The following is a 20,874-nucleotide window of genomic DNA, read 5'->3' as shown; positions in this document are numbered from 1 at the left end:
ACGAAATCTTACTCTCCAGATCATAGGTAAATGTGGCAGGGTTGGAGAGCAGATGTGTATATATGTATATGTGTACATCTGGGTAATGTGCATGTACATGTGCACATGAGTGAATGAGTACCTACATGCATGTATGTGTGCTCTTGCAAGCACACATGGGGACATTGTGGACATGACTTATCCAATCATTATTTTAAAATATTTAATATCATTATTAAAATATTTAAGTTGCTCACTATTATCCAATGATCTTCATGTAGTTTCCCGCTACCAAACACATTACAAATGCAGACTACATAGAGATTGTTCTTTCAGATATACTTTGTTCTCTGTTCAATAAATTTTTATTTTAGGTATAATTCTTTTAAAAATAATGAGATAAGATTGTGTCCTGATAAGATCATTTTAGTAAAACATATGGGCAAAATATGATTTGACTTTAATATAAAATATATGGGAAATTTCAATTCAATGTTTTATTCACTTTTATTAAGATTTTAAGGGACATTCTTTTTGTGAATTTTTGGTCTTCTACGAAAATATTGCATTATGGAGACAATTTCCATTTCAAAGTCTCTGAAATGTTTAGATAACAGAATTTCTGGATGAAAGATACAACTTGGGTAGACGGTCTTTGAAAGTGAGGACCATCTTTAAACATTTCAGTAGTACATTGAGATTTTAGCAATTCTGAATGTCAGATTTCACAATGTCAGTGCTATCTGAAAAATCCAGGTAGTAATTTATGTCTCCTTAATGATACGGTTCTCTGTTTTTCTCATTTCTTTTACTACACATTGCCTCCATAAAGTTACGTTTATAGTAAAGGTATGCAAAGATTTTTCTTCCACTACTGCCCTCAAAAATAAAACCTCCACTTGACAAAAATGGTAGCGGTCTCAAAAAAATGTACTCAAAATATATCTTAGCATTTTTTAGTTTGGTTGATATAGTGCCATTAGATGCTTGTATTTCTACCGCTTTAAGATATTGTTAGTATATTAGTAAATCTGTAACAAATTGGTAAACATTTGTCACAAAAAATTAATGCATATTGACATGATTAAAAGAAAGAAAGCCTCAACATGATTTATAAAGAGCTGGACAATCAATGTGCATTTTTTTAGAAAAGCAAGATCATTCAAAAGGAAAAACATTACTGCATGAGGGAAATCAACCTTAAAATAGAAACAAGACCCTGAAATTGAGTCTATATCTTACCATTTAGGACTATGACAGATTATTCTCTTTTCACAAAGATTGGGAGAGAAAGAGGTGGTCATCAAGGTACCTAGAAGAACAAAATGGCAACCAGAAGGCTGCATTGTGAACCTCATTTCCCACCCACACATCTGGCCCATCAGAACCCAGTTGCATTGTGTTTGTGATGTTTCAGTCAAGTGCCTTTTTAGGCACTATGGGCCTCTTAAAATCTTTTCTAAAAACTAGTGTAGGAAGTTCTTCCTACCTTTAAACAAACTGTAAAGACCAGAGAACTCTAGCAGATTATGTGATACACACATATCCATCTGCACACATACATTTATAGCAAAATCAGGACTATACATTTGTAATAGTCCTGATTTTAGACCAAAATTTAAAATATTTTATCCATATTTGAATGTATAACTATATATGACATGATTTTATTTTTGAGGAGAGGGGACTTTGGGGGCCACATCCAGCAATGCTCAAGGCTTCTTCCTGGCTCTCTGGTCAATAATCACTTCTGGTAATGTTCAGAGACCCTAAGCAGTGTCAGGGATTTACCTGGCTCTTTGGCATGCCAAGTGCCTTAACCTCGTACTGTCTCCCTGCCAGTTGATATGAACTTTAAAAACGTTTTTACACTTGGAGTATACTCCCAGAGCCTGGAATATACTTCCTAGTCCTGAAATACTTATATATTTTTAAATAACATTTTAGTATAGATTCCAATTGAACTATTTTAATATATAGAATTCCTGGGCTGAAGAAATCTTAAAGATTCCCTTGTGAGTTTCCAGGTAAAGAAACTATGTTCTACATAACACTTTTTTATTAATCCAGTGCTATTTTCATTAATCCATAATTTCTAATCATGGAGGAATGCACTGTCCCCAAAACAATGAGAAAGAAAAGTGAAAAGTTATTTGCATGTTCTAACAGATATAGGAAGGGTTGAGAGTCAAGGTAGCTTGAGGTGGAATACTGGTTCTCCATGTTACTACCTTCATAGCTCATAATGTGGGGTGAAACTTAACTTTCCAATCTTTAGAACATCTCATTTAGGAAGCATCTATTTTCATTTTATTATGAGCATCAAGTTTAATAATATATGAGCAGTTTCCCAGAAAATGATGGAAACCAGTAAGATATAAACATGTGAAGAACAAATTTTCAAAATCAAGAAAATAATTTTTAATATTTATGGTTAAACCATAAATTCACCACCAGGATCTCACCATATTACAAGGAAGTGATCATCGACATAAAGAACGAGGTTCAGCAGAGTGATACCATTTCACTGAAACTCTTCAGTGACACCCTCGAGAATGTCATGGGATAATTGAAATGGGAAAGAATGGGAGTGAAGATAGATGGTCGGCAACTACACCACCTTCGCTGATGACATCATTCTAATAACACCAAACATTAGCCAAGAGGCATGAATGTTGGCCGACTTTGACCGTGAGTGTGGAAAGGTGGGACTGCAGTTGAATCTCACGAAGACAATGTTCATGACGAACAAACTAGTTCCTGACATTCCATTTGCTCTGAATGGAACAAACATCTCCCAGTGCAACAGCTATGTGTTCCATAGGTCGAGAACTCAATATGATGAAAGACCTGGCACCTGAGCTGCGCAGGAGGAAGAGAGCAGTGTAGAATGCCTTCAAGAGCGTAGAAGAAATGGTTAAGGGGACGAAGAATCTCCAGCACTGGGCACATCTTTTCAACTCCACTGTTCTTCCTGCACTAACATAGGCCTCAGAGCCCTGGACCTTACAAAAACAGGATGAGAATGCTATTTGGTCTCCCAAAGAGGAATCAAAAGAGCTATGCTTGGAATATCACGTTTCACTGGAGTTCTGACTCCATGGACGATCGAGGAGCAGGGACTCTGCCTCATTTGCCAAGGCGTCGAAAATCAGATGGGCCGGACACGTAATGTGATTTGGAGATGATTGCTGGACTAGAGTTGTGAACGCCTGTCTGCCCACCTATGAGATGGTCAGACTTCTTCATCAAGACCCTGAATGAATGGATTGGGGCTCTTTATGTTTCTGGAGCAAGAAGACGTCATTGGGTTACACTAGCACATGACATGGACAAATGGAGGTGTTACTGGTGCCCATTCGAGCAAATCCATGAGCAACGGGACGACAAGTAATACAAGTGATGGTTAAACTATGAAAAATATCTCTGAGAACTAAGAGGAACTCATATAAGAAATATTTCCATTTTAATAAGAAATTCTTGGTACATGAATATAAAAACCACAGAGAACCAAGTTCAGATTTGAATTTGAACTTATAGCAACCATGGAACGTACAACCAATAAACTAAGGGAGGATGTGAACACAACCGTGGAACGAACAACCAGATTTGAATTTGAGAAAAAAAAGTAAAAGAGAAAGTACTGTCTTTCACTTCAAAAATAAAAGTGAAATACCAGCTCTTTTTCTCATTCCTCATGGAATTTATAAAATACATTCATTACAAAGCTGACCCAGAACAACCTAAGTAAGAGCTTAGGAAATGGAATCATTGGATTCTTGAAACCAATTTAAGGTTTACAGTCAGTAATTCCATTTCTTAAAGTAGACAAATAAACTACTGAATAGTCATAATTGAAAAATGACAGTTCATGAGCAACAGAAGTACAGTAGAGTGAAAATTCATCCCCTTTATCCATGGAATTCTCATTTTAGTGTAAAGAGACAGACAAATAAATGTGATGCTCAGTGTTGAGGTAATATGAAATAGCTAGAGGCAGGAGTGCAATGTTATAAGAGCAATCTAGGAAGCACTCTCAAAAGCAATCAATTGCATAACTTCAACTTTATTCTGTCAGTCCATGCTTCCAAAACTCTAAGCATGAGCTGTTTTAAGGAGTGGTGAAACTTATACTTGCTCTGTTACTTCTAAATTATGATTATATCTTGTATATAGGATTTACATGGGTTCTTTATTTCTACACCATTCAAAAAAACCTATGATGTATGACTGGCAGTACCTGCATTTTAACTAAAGTTAAATCCCATGAAGCTATCCAAAACATGAAGAAGCTGAAGGGGAGATACTCCACTGGAAAAGAAAATTGGGGGGACCAGGAAATGTAAAATAATACAGTTACGAAAGCTAAAAATAAACGACATAGTATCTGATCTTAGAAAACATAACATATCTTTCTGGAGAACAGAAATCTAAGACAGCAAAGGGAATTCTTTTCCTTACTGTCCCACTTTTATCCCAAAGATCTGAGGGAGCCAAATGAAAATTTCCTGGCATCCTGGGGCAATAAAATAATCTTGGTCTTCTTGTGAAACCACATTAGTATGGAGAGGGAACAGAGGCCCTTTGAGCGCTCCTAAGTGCTGTGTAAACTGCATTCTTCCCCAGGAACTCAAAGCTTTGTTTATTTGCAAAGAGTTGTGCGAGTAATGCATGGAGGCCAGACTGGGCCAGGTGACATACTCAAATTTGAACACTTATCAAAAAGAAGTTCTCAACTAAATGCTTATTCAAGAGCCCTGAGAGCAGCATCAAAGATTACTTTTTCTTTCCTTTGCATAGACGTGAGTAAGAAAGAAAATGGCCTTTTTTCAGACCCAAGACAAAATGTACTCAGGAACAAAACATTCCTTGACACAGCCCTGGGTGATGTGAGCCAATACTTCCTTTCACCTTTAACAGCTCCAAGAACTTTGAGTATCTAACTTTCCCATTCAAAAGACCTGTAGTTTTATTTTCAAGTGACTACATTGAGAGCTATATAGGATTTGGGAGGGGAGGGGATTATAGAACTTGGTGAAAGGAAAAAAATTATTGTTATTTTAAAGTTGCCCCCATAGAGACTCTATTTATATACTAAATGCTAAAACATCACATTCTCAACTGCAGGAAGTGTAATCACATTTACCTCATCTGAAACAAAATAAAAATACACACAGTCATCAAAATTACTTGAAATCTGATCTCTATTACTCAGAATAATAGTTCATCCTCCATTCCTTTTCCAGAATGTTTGCTTGAAGGTTTAATGTTTAGTTGATGAATTTTGTGCCTGTAAAGGGAGTTAATTTGATGGCCCATAGAGCTCTGATTATTTAAAGAAGTTTGCGTTATTTTTAAATACATGAGAATTTATCATTTCACTCAGTCTCTGGGGGTGTACGTTGTGTAAGAGTAGATCGGGTAGGATTACAAGTAGATATTGTCTCAAGACAACTAACTTATTAACTATCAAACACAATTTAGGGGGGCAGGGGGCTTGAGAGATAGCACAATAGGTAGAGCACTTGCCTTGTATGCAGCTGACTTGAGATCAACCCCCAGCATCCCATATGATCCCCTGAGCACTTTCAGGATTGATCCCTGAGCTGGAAGTAAGCCCTGAACACTGGGTGTGGTGCAAAATAAATAAATTAATTAAGAACAAAACACAACTTAAATGCTACCTTCTCCTGCCTGTCACCTCTTTCTCTGGCCACCCTGCTACAACTTTCCCATAACATTCACCAACGCTGGCATTTCTTTTTCAAAATGTTTGAGATCATTCAAAGCAGAGCACAGTCCTATAAGAAGGTTTGTGAGAGGGGGAAAGAGACATAAAAAGGGCTCTCAGAGTGTCAGCTAGGTAGCCTAGATTGTCTACCACAATTGTCAGACTTGTGTCCCAACCTCCTTTCAGAAAAGCCATCTTTCATTTATTTGTATTTTATTTGATTACTTTGAGCCAACAAGATTTCATAATTTTATAATTTTCAGTGTGTAATTCTTTCACCAAGTTTGTTAACTTTCTCATTTTATCATTTTGAATATTTCATAACAGGAATTATTTTCTCTTTTTATATTTAATTTATTTTTATTGAAGCACTGATTTTTGAAGTTATGCATAGTTAGGTTTTGACATACTCTACTACAGCACTAATTCGACCACCAGAGTCAACTTCCCTCCAGCAATGTTCCCAGGATCCTTCCCATTCCCCTCTCCCCCAAGCCTGCCCTCTTGACAGGCACCTTTCCAAGTTAATTGTTAAAGTTTGGGTCTCGTGATTCCAGTATTCTTGACTGTGGTTTTTATATTTGGCTCTATCATTCCTCCTTAATGCCACATTTTCTTTTTTTTTTTTTTTTTTTTTTTTTTTTTTTTTTTTTTTTTGCTTTTTGGGTCACACCTGGCGATGCACAGGGGTTACTCCTGGCTCTGCACTCAGGAATTACCCCTGGCAGTGCTCAGGGGACCATATGGGATGCTGGGATTCGAACCCGGGTTGGCCGCGTGCAAGGCAAACGCCCTACCCGCTGTGCTATCACTCCAGCCCCAATGCCACATTTTCACCTTAATTCCCTGACCTGCCCTCTGCCCCTGTTAATTCTCACCTGTCTCTTCTTTCACTCCCCTCCACTTATCTTTTCTTCTTCTCCCTATACTTTGGAGCCAATGTTCATCTGGGCATTCTCCCTTTATTTTTTTTTTTTTTTTAAATTTAATTTTATTTTTTTTATTGAATCACCATGTGGAAAGTTACAAAGTTTTCAGGCTTAAGTCTTGGCTATACAATGCTCAAACACCCATCCCTTCACCAGTGCACATACTCCACCACCAAAAACCACACTATACCTCCCCTCATGCCCCCCAACCCGCCTGTGTAGCTGATAAGTTTTACTTTACTTTCTCTTTACTTTAATTACATTCAATATTTCAAAAAAAAACCTCACTATTATTGTTTGGATTTTTTTATGTTTTATTTCTTTTATTTTCTTAATTTTTGTTGAATATCCATTAGACAGACCATTAGAAAGCTGTTCATGACTGGGTTTCAGTCATACAAAGATCCAATATCCAGGGGCTGGAGCAATAGTACAGGGGGTAGGACGTTTGCCTTGCACGCGGCTGACCCGGGTTCGATTCCCAGCATCTCATATGGTCCTCTGAGCACTGCCAGGGGTGATTCCTGAGTGCAGAGCCCAGGAGTAACCCCTGTGCATTGCCAGGTGTGACCCAAAAAGCAAAAAAAAAAAAAAAGATCCAATATCTATCCCTTCACCAGTGTATATTTCCCACCACCAATGTCCCCTGTCTCCTCCACCATCCTCCAACACAAGCCCCCCAATTCCACCCTTGCCCAGCTTGTCTCTATGGCAGGCACTTTTCTCCTTTCTTTCTCTCTCCGGTTGTGTTCCGATTATGACTTAACAACTAGTCATTTTGCTAAAGCATGTCATCACATAGATTGTCTTTCATGTTGAGTCATCTTTTATCATAGGCATGTAAATCTCATGTCTTGATGTATGAACTATTGTTGAATTGGTTTACTGGTATTTTGCTTTATGGATTTATATCAACATTCATCGGGAATATTGGTGGTAGTTTTCTTCTTTTTTCTTCATCTGATTTAATATCAAGGTAAAGATGGCCCCATAGAATTTGGAAAGGATGTGCTCTGATTCTTTGGGAAATCTTGAGGAAAACTGGTACTATTTTTTTCTATAAATATTGGGTAGATTTTTCAGTGAAGTCTCCTGCCTCTAGGTATGTGTGTTTGGAGGATTTTTTACAATTTCTTCACAATTCAGTCATCTGTTTATCTGTTTCTGGGAATTCATTTATTTTTTTCCTTGGTTACAATCTGTTTCTACATAACTTTTAATTTATAATCCTTTTACTTTCTGTGACATCAAATTCTGCATGTAATATTCTGTTTATTCTTAATTTTAGCTATTTGAATCTTTTATTATACTCAGTATAGCTAGAAGTTAATCAATTTTGATTTTTCAAAATGCCAACTTGGATCCATTGATTTTATTTTTTCCTATTATTTTCTATTATCTGTTATATTTCAATAGATCACAGCGAGGGAGCTGCTCTGCTACATACAAAACCCTGACCCAGAAGCAGGTCGTCTATGAATGGTTTAGCACCAGATTCCCCACGAAGGTGCGTTGCTTGACAGGTGAGGGGGCCACCGCCTTTATGGCCACACCCAATTCCCCCAGAAGAGCGGCTCTTCGAAAGGGACCCTTGTCCCGTCCCTACATGCGGTGGAGATGCGACAGTGAAGGCGCAGCCCACTGGTGGGGATGGTGGGGAACCAGCGATCTAGGGCCCACTGAGACTCTCGCAGCCCATAGGATTCTGACTTAGAGGCGTTCAGTCATAATCCCACAGATGGTAGCTTCGTCCGTCCCATTGGCTCCTCAGCCAAGCACATACACCAAATGTCTGAGCCTGCAGTTCTTCTCGTAATGAGCAGGATTACCATGCAACAACACATCATCAAAAGGGTAAAACTAACCTGTCTCATGACGGTCTCAACGGCTGCTCCTCGCAGAAGGGAGTATAAAATGAGGCCCCCATAGCCATGCCACAGACTCCATACCAGGCTCTTTCCACTCAGGGCACCCCAGAGGGGTTGGGTGAGAACCCTTCCTGCCCCAAGGGACCCAGCCCCAGCAGCCGACCTCTGTTACCAACCGCCACCATGCTCCAGGCCGCTTTATACCATTTATATACCTCATTATACATTATAAGACACTTCCTACCATTTATATACCTCAAGCTACTGAGAGTATCCCACCTGGCAAGCTACCCATGGCGTATTCAATATGCCAAAAACAGTAATGATAGGTCTCATTCCCCTGACCCTGAAAGAGTCTCCAATTATTGCGAAAGACAAGTAAGGAAAGGCTGCTAAAATCTCAGGGCTGGGAGGAATAGAGACGTTACTTGTGTCCACTCAAGTAAATTAACGAACAACAGGATGACAGTGATACAGAGATCTGTCATATTTATCTCTGTTCTTATCTTTATTGTTTTCTTTCTTCCACTGACTTCATCTTCATGTTTTTAATCGTTATATTATATACTGAAATTTTAAAATATCTGTACTTCAGTCAACTCTATTTTTTTCTGAAACTCCATGGAAATATAGACACCTAATTAGCAACTAGATCTTTACATGAGCTCTCAATGCCAAAGGGTTTAAAGTTCTTTTCCTCTGTATTCCTATGTGTTAAATATGTGTATAATTCTATATGAAAGGTTTAGTTTTGATTTTATTATCACAGCAATCTTAGAAGGTTTCTTAAGAGATTACTAAATCATCCCTAGTTTATAGCTGAAGAAACTGAGATTCAGAGAGATTTGCTCTTAGTCACACAATTAACAGCAACAAAACAGAGGTTGTAACTCAGATTTGGATCCAGAGGCAATATTTTCAGCTATGGTGGTTTCATTTTCTTTTCTTTTCTTTTTTTTAAAAATTTTTTATTAGTGAATTACCATGAGATACAGTTACAGACTTACAAATTTTCATGCTTGCATTTCAGTCATACAATGATCAAGTACCCATCCCTCCACCAGTGCCCATTCTCCACCACCAATGATCCCAGTATCCCTCCCACCACACCCACCCCATCCCCCAACCCCAGCTCGCCTCTGTGGCAGGGCCTTCCCTTTTGTTCTCTCTCTCCTTTTGGATATTACGGTTTACAATAGAGTTATTGGGTGGCAATCGTGTTCGGTCTATAACCTACTTTTGGCACACATCTCCCATCCCAAGCAGGTCCTCGAAACACCCTTTACTTGGTGTTCCCTTAACTATCTGAGCTGCCTTTTCCCCCAGCATGAGGCAGGCTTCCAAGCCATGGAGCAAACCTCCTGATACTTATCTCTACTATTCTTGAGTGTTAGTCTCCCATTATGTTACTTTATATTCCACAGATGAGTGCAATCTTTCTATGTCTGTCCCTCTCTTTCTGACTCATTTCATTTAGCATGATACTTTCCATGTTGATCCACTTATATGCAAATTTCATGACTTCATCTTCTAAAATAGTAACAACAAATCTCACATTGAGACGTTACTGGTGCCTGCTCGAGCAAGTGGATGAGCAACGGGGTGACAGTGACAGTGACATCTTTTCTAACAGCTGCGTAGTATTCCATTGTGTAGATGTACCAAAGTTTCTTTAACCAGTCATCTGCTCTCTGGCACTCAGGTTTTTTCCAGTTTCTGGCTTTTGTAAACAGTGCTGCAATGAAGTACAGTTGTCATTTCTTCAATACTTTTTTTAATCTCCGGGATATATTCCCAGAAGCAGTATTGCTAGATCAAATGGGAGCTCACAATTGTAAGAGAGGTAGGAGTTTGCAGTGATGAGGTGCTCAGAAAATCTTGTGATTGGACAGGGGCAGAAGCGGCCCTGCTCCCCACCCAAACGAGACCCCAAATGGCCACCCACAAATGGCTCTTTCGCTCCTGAATGGCCATGATCCCAGAGGCACACAAACCAATCTCAGAACACAGGAGCTACTGGCAGAAATACCTCTGGAATTAATTACTAAAATACCAATATTCCAAAACCACGCAGCTGCTATCGCAGCTGTGCAACATCATATGCTCTTCATTATCAGCAATAGAAAACAAATTATCTAATGATGCCTTTTCGGCAGGTCTGATTGTTGGGGAAAACTTCCAAATAATAATGTTGGATTTTCTGTTGAAAATTGAATGTAATCAAAGTAAAGAGAGAGTAAAGTGAAAATTATCTGCCACACAGGCAGGGTTGGGGGTAGGAGAGGGGGCATACTGGGGTTCTTGGTGGTGGAACATGTGCACTGGTGAAGGGATGGGTGTCTGATCATTGTATGACTGAGACTTAAACCTAAAGATTTGTTATTGTTCCCACGGTTATTCATTTTAAAAAACACAAATGGGAGCTCAATTTCTAACTTTTTTGAGAAGCATTTATACTGTTTTCCAAAATGGCTGAACCAGTGGGCATTCCCACCAGCAGTGAAGGAGGGTCCCTTTCTCCCTACATCCACGCCAACACTGGTTGTCTTTGTTCTTTTGGATGTGTGCCAATCTCTGTGGTGTGAGGTGATATCTCATTGTTGTTTGGATCTGCATCTCCATGATGATTAGTGATGAAGAGCATTTTTTCATGTGCCTTTTGGCCATTTGTATTTCTTCTTTGAGAATGTTTCTGTTCATTTCATTGCCCCGTTTTCTGAAGAGGTTGGATGTTTTCTTCTTGTAGAGTTCAACCAGTGCCTTATATAGCCTTGATATTAACCCCTTATCAGATGGGTATTGGGTGAATATCCTTTTCCATTCTGTAGATTGTCTTTGTATTCTGGTCACTGCATCTTTTGTGGTGCAGAAGCTTTTTAGTTTAATATAGTCCCATATCTTTATCTCTGTTTCCACTTGGTTGCTCAGTGGAATGTCATCTTTGAAGATACATTTAGCTTCAATGTCATGGAGGGTTTTGCCAAACTTGTCTTCAATGTACCTTATGATTTCTGGTCTGATGTTGAGGTCTTTAATCCATTTTGATCTGACTTTTGTACATGGTGTTAGGTAGAGGTCTAGGCCCATTTTTTTGCATGTGGTTGTCCAGTTGTGCCAGCACCATTTGTTAAAGAGGCTTTCTTTGCTCCACTTCACATTGCTTGCTCCTTTATAGATACACAGGAATAAAACTCAATAAGGAAATACTGGCTATGAAGGTGGTCTCATTTTCATGCCAGTTACCCAATCACCAAGGTTGGATACCTATTTTGGCTTTAGCACTTCTCCCCCTTATATCCACATCTAAGTATTTATCTATATCCTTTCCTATTAGACACAATGCCCACTGTTGTAAATCAATTTACTATCTGTAGAGCTTAGCATCACAATTTATTTATATGATCTGATCCCAACATCTTCAGTTTTACCCCTTCCTATTCCTTACCTGAAATGGATGCTCGAGTGGGCACCAGTAATGACTCTATTGTGATACTTGTTACTGTTTTTGGCATATTGAATATGCCAAGCTCTCCATATTGGCAAGATACTCTCAGTAGCTTGCCGGGCTCTCCAAGAGGGTCAGAAGAATGGAACCCGCATGCAAGGCAAACACCCTAGCGCCAATATTCCTAAAATTAGCGACATTAATTTTAGAAATAATAAATTCAATTATAAAGTAAATGTTTGATAGGTAACTGGACATTAAAATATTTTGGTGGACATATTTCAGGTATGTGTATTTTTTAATTGAGATAGCATTAGCTTATATGACTATATATGTTTTAGAAATACTTTCACACCTCTCCAAATTATGTGTTAGTACAACTACCAACCAAAGTATCACTAATCCTCCCACCATAGTCTCTTTGTTCTGCCCCCATCCCTCTGGTTACTATAGGTCTTCAATTGGAACCCATTTGTTTGTGAAACTAAGATATGAAACTAAGCAAAGCATTATGCTAGAAATTTTTTTATTTAGGAAATTAGTCATAAGAAATTGATAATGGTTGAAATTATCCAAGAGTTCAGATATCATGTTTAAAAATGGTAACTAGAACAAAACCTTATGTCATAGTGACATTTAAGGAGCCAATATAGATAGAAAAACCAATACAGAAAAATGTTGTGAGCTTAGAAAAGCACCAAGAAGGGGTGATGTACAAAAAAAGGAGCAATTTTCAATTAAGTGATAGTGATTATGTGTCAATGTGGAGGGGTAAGGAATTTAAATTTTCCATTGAAATTGGAACTTATAAAACACTTTGAACCTTACCTAAAAGGCTAAATTATACTGAGATGAAAAGTAAATAGAAATGATAAAGTGCCACTCTCAATATTAAGGATGTTTTCTAAACTCTTGTCAGGAGAGAAAAGATTGGAAAACAAGATGATGCCTATAAAGCAATTTATAATAGAGAAAGAAATTTCTTTTTTCAAATTCATGATTAAGTCTTCAATAGTTCTTGACCAAGTAAAAGATACAAACAAAGGTAGACGAGAAAGAATATGAGAGAACCATGGTTTGACATACACAGAATCAGAATATAAAACTTTATACTAAAAGATGTGTAATAAATGTCTTAAGTCAAAGGAGAGGAATCATAGAGAATGAGATGGCAGACAAAGTAACAAAGTATTTATAGATAAATGACTAAAAGAGGTAAGTGGGATAAAACAGAGCTACAAACTTTTAAAAGGAATAATATATTGTTCTCTAAGTAAAGAGGAAAGAATAAATAAAATCAATAACTGATGGGAGGGAGGCATTCCCAGACAGTGCTCAGAGGACCAGGATCCCTCCCTGAAATTTTGGCAAACTGAGCTACCAATATGCACTAAAACTTGTGTCCTGTTTTGTCAGAAATGACCAAGGGCATTGGCATTGCTTGTAAATTCTCAAGGAAACTTGTGGCAGTGGAGATTTAAACCAGCACTGAATTCATGCAAAGTATGTATTTTAAGCCTTGCACATCTCTCTGCCCCTCAAAAACCTTCTGATGGACAAAAATTATTTAAGGTGCATATGTTGGACCCAGGAGAGAATTAGGTCACTCTCTGAAATGTAGAGATTGTATCAATATCTAATGGGAAAAGATCCATTGAAGGACTCTATGAAAAGTTGTTTTTTTGAACCCACACTATATCCAACAAATATTTCCTTCCCAACTTGTAACCAAATTCAAATTTGCTACGTGTGTGTGTGTGTGTGTGTGTGTATGAGATCCATACCCAATGGTGCTAGATGATTACTGCTGCTTCTGTGCTCAGGGATCATTCCTGGTAATGCTGGGGAATACGTATGTGGAGCTGTGGACTGAATCCAGGTCAGCTATATGCAAGATAAATACCTTACTTACTATTTCTCTGACCCTTAGACAATATATTAAAATTTGTGCAGAAGATCGCAGCTTTGTTCTTTCCTTCCAAGACTTTAGTGTGACTTTGTCAAGGTGCTGCTATCCTACCTTGCTACTATGATAAACTATACACTCAGCTTTTCTTTATCCACACGTTTTTCTAGCAATATTACTGGGAACCAAAATTTAATAATTATTTATAAAATTAATGAAAGGAGACCTTCTCTAAAAGACTAGGAGTCAACCAATCATTAACTGATAACACTATATTTGTAAAAATGACTTTTTAGAAATGAAAAAGCTAAATTTAGAGATTTCCCTTCTTTGCTCCCAAGGTCATTGCTCCTCTGTTTATCCCACAATGGTTTCCATCCACAAACCCACAGGCTACCCCTGCTTTTACTCCAATATGCATATTTCATTCTGTTCTCCTAACAGATGGGAAAGGGGGATAAGGTGAGAATCACCGATGAGCACAGTGTTATAAATTGACAGTAAATTTTGAAATATGTCAGAAAAAAATCTTGATTTATTGCAATGAGATAGTACAGCGAGTACATGCGTTGCACACGATTTACACTGGTTCAGTACCTGGCATCCCATATGGTAACCGACCCTCAGCTTTATCGGTAGTGATTGCTGAGCACAGGACCAGGATTAAGACCTGAGAACCACTTGGTGTAGCTCAAACTCCCTCAAAAAAATCGTAATTCATCCAAAAAATTATGCTTAGCAGTTTCTCCATTTCAGCACTCTGGCGGCTTGCCATTTTTTTTGTCTTTATTCAGAATAGCTGACCTCTCATAATATTAGAGTGTTCTTTTTGTTCATATAATTAACAAATCACTGCATTATTTTTTACCTTTTTTAAATTAAAAGAATTAGCATTGCACTGTAGCACTGTAGTCCCGTTGTTTATCAATTTGCTCGAGCAGGCACCAGTAAAGTCTCCATTGTGAGACTTGTTGTTACTGTTTTTGGCATATCGAATACTCCACGGGTAGCTAACCAGGGACTCTGCCGCGCTGGCAGGATACTCTTGGTAGCTTTCCGGGCTCTCTGAGAGGGACAGAGAAATCGAACCCAGGTCAGGCGCATGCAAGGTAAATGCCCTACCCGCTGTGTTATCGCTCCAGTCCAGGTTCGGTCCCCAGCATCCCACAAGTTCCCCCAACACCACCAAGAGTAATTCCTGAGTGCAGAGTCAGGAGTAACCCCTGAACATATCAGGGTGTGACCCAAAATGCAAAATATGAAACTTATACTGGTTAATTTTTTTAATAAGTAACTAGAATGACAGTAAACTTATTTTGTGGATATGCTGTTTCTCATCAACAAGTGTGCCATTAAAAATTAAATTAAAAAACTTAATTTGAACATAATTTTTACCTTTGTTTCTTTCACTATTTAGAAAGTTTAGGTTACTTTATTTTGTTCTCAAAGACATCTCTAACATTGTCTAACTCTTGGTTTTTCAATTTCTTTTTTTTACTTGATTAAAGAATCAATATTTACTTAATAAAAGAAAATGATTAATAATTGAATCTTAGGCATAAAATGTTTCAACATGAATCCCACAACCAGTATCGTCTTCCCTCCACCAATGTTCCCATGCTCCATCCCTTGCCCCACTCCCAACCTTCTTTCTGGGCTTGTGACCTTAACAAGCACATTTCAAAGTTCAGTGATTTTAACTTATATCTCATGTTTTCATTGTTGTTGAGTCTGTTCTTTGGACACAAAGCAATACCACTCTCCCACACCATGGTACAGCTGAAGCCTAGGTCTTTGTTCCCCATCATTTCCCTATCTCATCTTCTTTCATACCTTCTTGATTACTTTTCTTCTCGACTTTCTCCCTATACTCTGGGGTCAGAGGTGATCCCCTTTACTACATTTTATTTTCTAGTCCACTTATTCTATATTTCACAATCATGTGAGTTCATCCTATATTCATACTTCTTCTTCTGTCTTACTTCACTCAAGATGATATCTTCCAATTCCAACAAGATTGCAGAAAACTGCATTATTTCATCTTCCTTGCAACTTCTTAGAATTCCGTATATATGTCAGTTTTTATAATCCTTTCATCTCTCATTGGACACCTAGGTTGATTCCTTCTTAGCTATGTGCAACAATGACTAATGGTAAGCATATGTCATTTTGAATGATATTTTTTTTGTCCTGTGAGTAGATTTCCAAAAGTGTAATTGCTGGGTCATTTGGTAGCGCAACATAAATTCACTGAGAATCCCCCTCCCCCATATATTTTACACAGGGGTTGAACTAGACAATATTCCCATGGATTGTGAATGTAAGTCTTTTTTTACCATATCTCCATCAATAAAGATTGTTCCTAATATTTTTTATATGTTCCATTCTCACCAAAGTGAGATGGTATCTCATTGATATCTTGATTTGGATTTTCCTAATGATAGGTGATGATGAGCACCTTTTTATGTGTCTACTGGCCATCTGCCTCACTTCCTCTGAGAATTGTCTGCTCATTTCAACTCACCAATTTTAATTCAGTTTTTGGATTTTTGTTGTTGATGATCTTTGTGAGTACTTTCTATACCCTGGATATAAATCCTTTATCTGATGTGTTGGGTGTGTATAAATTTTTCCCAGTCACCTAGCTATATGTTTTAGCCTGTGTTTATTTTGCCATGAAGAAAATTTTTAATTAGATATTGCCCCCTTTTTCTTAATGTATTATTTTGTTGCCTTTGTCAATGGTATCATATCATTGAGGAGGCCTTTGAGGTAGATGTTGTGGAGTGTTCTGCCTATATGTTTCTCAATGTACTTTACAATTTTCAGGAGTACATCAAAACCTTTGGTTTACTTTGAATTGACTTTTGTGCAAAGTGTAAGATATAAATCCAACTTTAATTTTCTCAGCACCATTTCAGTGCCTATCATTATTTCATATTCTCCATCCCTTTATTGATAATTAACTGCCTATAGCATAGTATGGGGTTTTGATCTAGGGTATTCAATTCTGATATATTAATCAAAGAGTCTATCATTATTCCAGTAGTATGCACTTTGATCAACCAGATTTATAATACAGCCCCAAATTAGTAATGAGATACTTCTCAATTCCTTAGATTTTCATATGGTTTTGACTATTTATGGTCACTTCTGATAACATACAAATTTTATTATTGACTTTTATATGACCTTGAAGAATGTTGTCTAAATTTAAATGGGAATTACTTTAAATCTATATAATAGCTTAGATAGGATAGTCATCTTAGCAATACTGATTCTTCCAATCCATGAGCCTGCAATAATTTTCCATTTCCAAGTTATTTTATCTCTTTTTAAATGATTTAAGGTTTTCATAATATAAATCTCCCACATTTTCATTACATTGATTCCTAAATAGTTGATGTTTTGGGATACTATTTTAAGTTGCATAGACTCCTTGATAGCTTTCTCATCTGGTTCACTTTTTGTGTATAAAAACAAGACCAGTTTTTGCATATTGTCTTTGTAGCTAGATATTTTGTTATAAATATATATACAATTATATATTATATAAGGTTCATTGTTTCTGTTTAATATTGTTAAATATATGGTTTATTATTTCATATACATTGTTATATGTAGATATATGTGGTTTATTGTTTCCAGGAACTTTTTTCTGGACTCTAGGGTTTTCTATGCATATTATGTCATCTATAAATAATGATAATTTGACTTCTTTTACAATTTGGATCTCTTTGATTTGTTTTTTGTGTCTGATTGCTGTAATAAGATCTTCTAATAGTATATCTTTTTAAAAAATGAGAACAGAAGATATCCTTGCATTGTACCTGATCTCAAAGAGTATACTTTCAGTTTTTTGCCATTAAGAATAATATAGATAGTCATTACTATCATGAGGAAAATTTCTTCCACCAATATTTTGTTGAGAATTTTTACCATGAATGATGTTATATCTTGTCCAAAGCTTTCTCTGCATCAATTGATATGATCATATGATTTTTATCTTTTGTTTTACTAATGTGGTGCATTACTTTAATTGATTTGTGTATGTCTAATCATCCGTGCATCCCTAGAATGAATGCCACTTAATAGGGATGTATGATTTGTTTTTGTTGTTGTTAGGTTGTTGAATTCTGTTAACTAAGATTTTTTTTAAGAATTTTTGCATTGATGTCTATCAGGGAAATTTGTCTGAAATTTTCTTCTCTGGAAGAGTCTCTATCTGTTTTAGGTATTAGTGTAATGTTAGCTTCATAAAAGGTATTAGGAGGGATTCCTGTGTCTTTATACTTTTAGAAGAGCTTAAGGAGGGCAATAAACCTTCTCTAATGGTTTGAGAGAACTTGCAAGTAAAGCAATAAGGACCAGGACTTTGTTTTCAAGATATTCCTCATTACTTTTTCAATTTCTTTGCTTGTGATTTCCCCACTCAGGCTTCTTACTTCCTCATTGTTTAGTTTTGGGAGATTTCATGACTGTATGAATCTGCCCATTTCTTCTAGGTTAACCAGCTTGAGAGCATGAAGTTGTTCATCACTTGTATCACTTGTCATCCCCTTGTTCATCGATTTGCTCTAGTGGGCACCAGTAATGTCCCTATTTGTCCCTGTTGCATGCTAGTGTAGCCCAATGGCATCTGCTCACTCCTGGAACACGAAGAGCTTCAAACCATTCATTCAGGATCTTTTTTTCTCTTTTGCTTTTTGGGTCACACCTGGCGATGCACAGGGATTACTTACTCCTGACTGTCCACTCAGGAACCACCCCTGGTGGTGCTCAGGGGACCATATGGGATGTTGGGATTCAAACCCAGGTCGGCCGCGTGCAAGGCAAACGCCCTACCCGCTGTGCTATCACTCCAGCCCCTCATTCAGGATCTTGACAAAGAAGTCTGACCATCTTGTAGGTGGGCAGCCAGGTGCTCTTTTGATGTCCCATGGAATCCAGTCAGTAACAGCTCTAGTCCAGCAGTCATCTCCAAATTGCATTATGTGTCCAGCCCATCTGATTTTTGACGCCTTGGCAAATGAGGCAGCGTCCCTGATCTCAATCATTGACGGGGGTCAGGACTCTGGATTCATTCTCTCATTTGAGTGATACGTGATATTTCAAACATAGCTCTTTTGATTCCTCTTTGGGAGACTCGAATAGCATTCTTAGCCTGTTTTCATAGGGCCCAAGTCTCTGAAACGTATGCTAGTGCAGGAAGTACGGTGGAGTCAAAAAGATGTGCCCGGAGCCGGAGGTTCTTCGTCCTCTTAACAACTTCTTCAATGCTCTTGAGGGTGTTCTACGCTGCTCTCTTCCTTCCTCCTATGCAGCTCTGGTGCCAAGTCGTTCATCATGTTGAGTTCTCGACCTGAGTACACATAGCTGCTGCGTTGGAAGATGTTCATTCTGTTGAGAGCAAATGGAACGTCAGGAACTAATCCGTTTATCATGAACATTGTCTTCATGAGATTCAGCTGCAGTCTGACCTTTCCACACTCATGGTCGAAGGTGGCCAGCATTCGTGCCACTTGGCTCTTGTTTGTTGTTATTAGAACGAAACGGAGGTGGTGTAGCTGTCGACCATCTATCTTCACTCCCATTCCTTCCATTCCAATCATCACATGACATTCTCGGTGGCATTGAAGAGTTTCAGTGAAATGTTATTACCCTGCTGAACCCCTCTCTTAATGTGAATGATCAATTCCTTGTAGAATGGTGATATACTGGTGCTGAATCTGAAATACAGCTCACGGAGGATTCTGATGTACTGAGCTTGAACGCCCTGCTTGGCAAGAATGACTGCTCCAGTCTCAACAGAATTTAAGACCTTATTTAAATCAATGAACATTAGACAAAGCAGCATCTTGAACTCTCACAAAACCTCAATGAGCTTGGTCACCATGTGGATATGGCCGATCTTGCTGAGTCCTCTTCTGAACCCAGCTTGCTCACATGGTTGTCCTTCGTCAAGTGTTCTGCCAATCCTATTCAGAATGACTCGAGTGAATGACTTGTAGACGATTAACAACAGGCAGATTGGGTAATAGTTGCCAGTGTTGTGGATGTTTCCCTTCTTGTACAACAGCACGGTCTTGCTGGTTTTCCACTGGGATGGAACCTTGCATATGGATAGGTAGCATGTGAAGAGCCAAGCCAGTGTATTGACAAGTACTGATAGCAGATTCTTCAGGTGTTCAAGTCTGATCTTGTCTGGACCATGTGCTTGTGTGCTTCTTTACCAATGAAAGATTTCAGAAGGGAGAACGCTGGGAATGTCATATCTATCCTGTGGAATTTGGTATGTGGGCATGTGGATGTGCCTATCAAAGAGATCTGGGTAGAAATCATGGATAACCTTTTCCATTGTCCTTCTGGAAGATGTGATAGATCCATCAGGACATTAGAGGGCAGTCATCTTGGTCTTATAGTTGGTGGACAGGTGGGCATTGCAAATAATTTTCCCAGCTTCTGCTGCATCTGCCTACACTGCTGCTCTTCTCTCTTTGAGGTCTTCCTTTATAGCTTCTCTGCACAGCTTTGCGAGCTCAGACATTAGCTTCTGATTGCCTGAGGCTCGCGCTAAACCACGTTGGCAAATGAGCTGAGAGTTTCCGAAGACAAGCATCTTTTTGTAGCTTTCTTACTCTTTGTGTTCCTAACACAATCATGGATGTGCTGAAGCAGTCCACCGTATTCTTCGTCGATGTTGTCAACATCGACAACAATGAAGCAATATGGCATCTTCCCATATTGCTGCAATAGTGCCAAAGAGCTCCCAGTTGGTGGTCGTTCTGGGAGTTCTCTTCTTAAACTTTTCAGCCCTTTTTCCCCGCTCCATCAAGTAGAATTTCACATGAAAGTGATGGTGGTTTGATCCCGTTTGGAATTTTGGGACAACAGCAACATCAGTCAGGCAAAACTGTTGATTGAATATGATATGGTCAATTTTGTTGTGGAACTGTCCACCAGAAGACTCCCATGTCCAATGTTTAGATTCAGCCTTCTGGAACTGTGAGTTACCA

This window comes from Sorex araneus, chromosome 4 (assembly GCF_027595985.1).
Source record: "Sorex araneus isolate mSorAra2 chromosome 4, mSorAra2.pri, whole genome shotgun sequence".
NCBI classification, from domain to species: domain Eukaryota; kingdom Metazoa; phylum Chordata; class Mammalia; order Eulipotyphla; family Soricidae; genus Sorex; species Sorex araneus.
Note: the sequence above shows the minus strand (reverse complement) of the source record.